Source organism: Pinus tabuliformis, chromosome 9, assembly GCF_031772625.1.
Source record: "Pinus tabuliformis cultivar Carrire ecotype Pingquan chromosome 9, CPIR1, whole genome shotgun sequence".
Taxonomy (NCBI): Eukaryota; Viridiplantae; Streptophyta; class Pinopsida; order Pinales; family Pinaceae; genus Pinus; species Pinus tabuliformis.
Genome location: NC_142307.1, coordinates 406,122,360 through 406,128,359, shown reverse-complemented (window position 1 = coordinate 406,128,359; position 6,000 = coordinate 406,122,360).

Sequence of the window (6,000 nt, the reverse complement as noted above, 5' to 3'; positions counted from 1 at the left end):
TCTCTACTGGGATTCATTGCAGTTCATTTCAAGTGGTGATGGATATCACAATATTTTGGGATTCAGGGGGCTTTTTTTCATTGTATAGGAACAACATTTCTCTTTCCTTGCCGATGGCTAAGTACTGCAAGGGATTGATTGATTACTTTATGAATTGATGCCCTTCTTTTACAGAGACATAATTGGGATCTATTTCGTTGTAATGAAATATTCTGATGCTCATTTATTTTGGATTTGGTTTTCACATTGTTGTTGTTTTGGGGAGAGTTTTCCCTTATCACATCTTCGCCTTGAACTTGGGGTGAGTCTTTGGGATTTCTACATCTGGGTGGAAACAATATCCCTCTACAATTGGTTTTTTCTACCGAGTTGAACAGTTGTATTTGTAATTTACAAGAAGTTTCATGGTGTTGTTTATGGTTATTTTAATTTTGACTTAAAAATACACGCATATATTTCTTTCCATTTTCTTATGCAAAAAGGCAAATACAACATGTTGGAAAAAAATTATGTGCAAATGTTATTCCAGTGATAATAGCATACAGTTGGGCTCCAAAGAAAATTGTATTCTAGGAGCTTCAATTTCATTTCTTGGAAGTTGGAATCATATTTTGAAAATTTAAATCCAGGAGCTTCAACTTCATATATTGGAACCATATTTTTAGTTGAAGAGCAAATAAGATACAGAAATATGAGAGTAACCCACTAACGTTGAAATGGCCCTTACAGAGTTCATGTTCCATTCCCCAAGGATAGAGTTCCGAACACATTACAAGGATCTATCACACTGAACAATAATAAATATCATAAAGGTAACCTTAACATGACTTGATCAAGAAGGATGTTCAGAGATCACTATCATTATAATTTTATATGGAAGGAAACCATTAATAATTTAAAATTGAAAACTTTAATATTTGGAAATACAGAAGCCCTTACTTTCAACTCCCAGGAGTTTTTTTTAGAAAATTATAAATAGTGATGGATAAGAGAAATTTGTAAAGGACAAATGAATCTTGAAAATACAAATTTGCAACTCCTTGGGATACCTGGTTAACTATGTGGACGAGCCGAAGACAAAAAGAACCATTTGTGTCATGATTTCATACAATATCTTTCAACTTGGATAAAAAAACCAAAATATGGCTTCTATTGTTTACTGGCTTCCCAGTTCCCTTCCTTTTTTTTTGTAACTAGTATAACGTTGCTAGATTGCAATTGTTTTTCAATGTTAATTTTTGGTGTTTTAGTCTGGAAATGCATTTATATAACAACTTTGGGCTTGAAATGTCAAACTATACAATGAAAATGGTGGATATTTGCAAATAGACAGTATCTACCATGAGAACAATTTGTGACAGCACATCTCTCATTATCCATAACCAAACCGTATGAAAACAGTCTGTCTATACTATCAAAACAGCGCATGGTGGCCCATCTTTCATTGTCCATAACTATTAAATTAGAAGTAGGACCGAAGTAAAAAGATTGACATTCTCTCAAAATCAACCATCATAAAACACTAGGAGTATAATGAAAAGATCATCATCAACATGGGTGAATAAATAAAATTTAAATTAAATAGTACTTCGTTTTCACATGGAGAGATTGTGCTGAACAATTAGTGTTGGCAAAATGAAATACATAGTAATGGACACTACAGTATTGTAGGATGCAATTCATTTTATACCACATATGACTCGTATGCTCTCCCAATACATTACTGCTTCTCCAGTTTGGGGCAGCCAGAGCCTTCAACTTTCTCCAACTGCCTCAAGTGTTTAGCACATTCCATTTTAAAGGTTATCCCTTCAACCATCTCCAGTTTGTAGCAGCCAGAGCCTTCAAATTTCTCCAACTGCCTCAAGTGTTCAGCACATTCCATCTTAAAGGTTATCCCTTCAACCACCTGAAGGGTTCAACACAATCCAACCTAGCGCATCCCTGGATCACTATAAGAAATCATGTCTCAAAGATTTAGCAGCAATAGTAGAGATTTTCATCCATATGTCCCTCTTTGTATTTTCCTACGACTCCAAACATCCAAACAGTGAGTAGGGTTTCCACCCACTTGCCCCTATTTTCTATCCTTCTCTTTATGCAACTCCATGGTCAATTTGTAAAAAATTGCATTGAATTCCATTGCACATAGACGTGCCCCATATCAAATTAAATTCCATCTTCAAAAAATATGTGGATGCATATGCAAAGTGGCACATTAAATTCCATTATACTGTATCAAGTTAGATACCATTATCAAAAAATTTGAATCATCTGCAAAGTGGAGTACAACTACTGTGCATAGATCTTGAATTGTGTTAATAAAACAACTCTTTTTCTTCAAAATATTTTACCATTTCATCCAAACCAGTTAGATATTTGTCCACATCCAAATTCCATTATGGATAGATTCGTTCTATATCAAATTAAATTTCATTTTCAAAAATATGGAATCATGAAAATTATGAAATTTCATTATACATAGACTTGCCATATATTAAATTAAATTTCATTGTGAAAGCATTTGGAAGCATCTTCAAACTGGAGGAGAAGTCATGTGTTTGAAGATTCATAAAGTTATTCAAATTGAAGATTCGTCAAGTTCCCAAATTAGAGAACAAATCCATTTCTTGGAGGTTTGTCAAGTATTCAAAACAACAGTCATTAAACTCTTTATGGATTTCAGATACCAATTTCATGTTTGAACAATAATTCATTTCAAGGAACACAGATGACAAAATTCTTCTGGCAATGGGTATACATTGATCTGCACGCACCTCTGACCGATCATTTCGCTGGCATCTCGCATTCAAGATCAAATCTTTTTCGACCCAATGAAGCCTCATCATTTTCATTCATATGCGACACGGATCGATGACAATCCAATCAACCATCCTTATGGATTAGAGCATACCTCCGATTTGTGTCTGTCCAACGAAGATCAAAAGGCTTGAAACATGGCGCTGATAATTCAATCTCCAACTTGAGCACACATTATGATGCAAGTAAAAGAAAATGGCGAGCTGGAGCAGAGGCGCGGCTTCGATAGAACCATTTTCAACTGTTTCACTAGTTAAGTTCTCTAGTCACCCTGTTTTTTATCCATTTATTTTCATATGCAATATCACCTTGTTTTTTTGCATTTCATTTCCTTTTAGCATAAATGCAATGCAAAAGAGAACATACTTCTAGGTAGGCTAATTTGTTTGCATTTTTATTTGCAGGGTTTATTTTGAATTTTGAAATATTTTGGAATAGAAATGATTGAGGTAAAAAACTAATATTTTTTATTTTGGAATGGGGATTGCCAAGAGTTTCGCTGCCACATCTCAGTTCTAACAGCTTTGAAGGAAGCATTTCTAAAGATATCGGCAATGCTAGAAACTTATCTAACCTACAAATTGACTGTAATAGATTTTCAGGCAAGCTTCCATCTGAGATTGCCAAGGTAGGGCTTTTATCTGTTTTCAATGCTAGCAATAATAAATTTTCAGGAAGTATACCAGATGCGCTTTATGGGTTACATAATCTTGATGTATTGGGTTTGCAAGTAAATTTACTTTCTGGTAACATTTCGTCGAGTATTGGGTCTCTGAAACAGCTTACAGAGCTTAACTTGAAAGGAAATGATATTTCTGGTGAAATACCTATGCAAATGGGTGATCTCCAAAACCTCAGATACCTTGATCTATCTAGCAATCAACTCAAGGGGAAAGTCCCTGCATCTTTAGCCAACCTTACATTTATTTTCCTAAATCTATCAAACAATCAACTGTCTAGAACAGTCCCCAGTAGCTTGAGTAAATTCAGAGAGGCATTTATAGGCAATCCCAAACTTTGTGGAGAAGATTTTCAAGATATCAAACCCTGTGTCAAGATATCAAAAATGATTCTACATCAACAAGCAATTCAACATCATTCACTCAAGGCAATTTCAAAGGAAGTAGAATATAAATTAAGGATCCATCTCTGCCTCCTGCAACACCAACGTGAAAGGCAAAAGTAAGTTTGTTTGTTTGGGTAGAAAGGAAAATGGCGAGCTGTACTGCAGGCCAGGTTATCAAATGCAAAGGTAACTACTTCAGTTCAGTGCAAGGAGTCATGGCCACATTCTTTTTATTTCATGTATATCATTTCATGGAAAAATTGATTTTCAGGGCTAAGCTGGATTTATGCAAAGTGTATGTGTGAAATTTATGCTTCTTGAAATCTGATATATTTTGATTTGTACTTTTGTCGCAGCTGCTGTTGCATGGGGTGCAAGGGAGCCTCTTAAGATTGAAGAAGTGGAAGTGGCTCCTCCACAGGCAATGGAAGCGAGAATCAAAGTGCATTATACTGCCTTGTGTCATACAAACCTTTATTTCTGGGAAGCAAAGGTATGCTATGAATAATTATCATTAAACATCAAGTTTCTGGGAAGCAAACATATGCTATGAATAATTATCATTAAACATCAAGAAAATTTGAAGGAAGGATATTAATTACACATCTCCAACTGCACTGTACTGTATAACACATACAAATATTGCTTTTAACAGTGAAATGGAATGACTGATACTGATACTGCTTTGGTTGCAGGGCCAAACTCCTCTCTTTCCCCGCATTTTGGGACATGAAGCAGTTGGGTATGCACTCTGCTCTTTCCCATGAGTTCTATGTATTCAAAAAAATTAGTTAGTCATATTAGTAGGCGTGTGGGATTTCAAAAAAGTTAATTAGTCATACTAGCAGGCATTCAGGATTTCAAAGAAATTAATTAGTCATACTAGCAGGCATGTAGGATTTCAAAGAAATTAATTAGTCATACTAGCAGGCATCATGTAGAATTTCAAAAGGGAAAAGGGACAGTAATTTTCTTGTGATTCATTGGTCACTAACTATAGGTCTGTTGCTTGACACAGAGTTGTTGAGAGTGTTGGAGAAGGGGTGACTGACCTCAAGGAGGGTGACAGTGTGCTTCCCTTATTTACTGGAGAATGTGGAGAATGCAGACACTGCAAGTCAGACAAAAGCAACATGTGTGATCTTCTAAGAATTCACTGGAGAATGTGGAGAATGCAGACACTGCAAGTCAGGCGAAAGCAACATGTGTGATCTTCTAAGAATTAACACTGACAGGGGGGTTATGATAAATGACGGGAAGTCGAGGTTTTCAATCAATGGGAAACCCATTTACCACTTCCTTGGCACATCCACTTTCAGCCAGTATACAGTTGTGCATGTCGGTTGTGTTGCCCAAATTAATCCAGAGGCTCCTCTTAACAAAGTCTGTATTCTCAGTTGTGGGGTTTCAACAGGTAAATCATTTTCTGGACTTTTTGAGGGTAATTTGTTGATGATTGTGAAAAAGAGATCATTAAAAGGATATAATTGACATTGTATACTGTTTTATCCAATTCATAAAGTTATGGTTTCCTGCACTGTTAATAATAAAATCATCCATGATCGTTCCCTTGATTGAAATTCTTATTCACAATTTATTTTGTTGTGGGATCAGTTATAGATCACAAAATTAATTGTATTTTATTAAACATCACATATGAATACAATAAGTATTGGTTTAAGAATATTATAATTTGACTTTCTAATCGCACTATACAATTACGGGGCCTACCTTTTTTCCATCTGGTTATGGTTACCTTCTGGATTTCTATTTCTATGTTTACCTATAAAATAAATAAAAAATAATGTCTTTTAATTCGAAATACACGCAATGGTAAATGTTGACATAATCCAAGTAAATAATGTTGATATTGCGGAATGGTTAATGTTTATATAATCTATTTAAATAATGCTTTTTCAACACTCATGGTTTAAGTAAATAATGTTTTTTCTTATTTGAAATTAACCATTGTTGATCTGACCTTCACTTGAGGGGTTATCATTATTAATTAAGGTGGTTTTATATATGGTATAAGTGGACAACAATTTTAGAAATAATTAATGAGTTTACAAGTTGAAGATAGAAATAGATGGTGGTTTTTTTAAAACATTAAA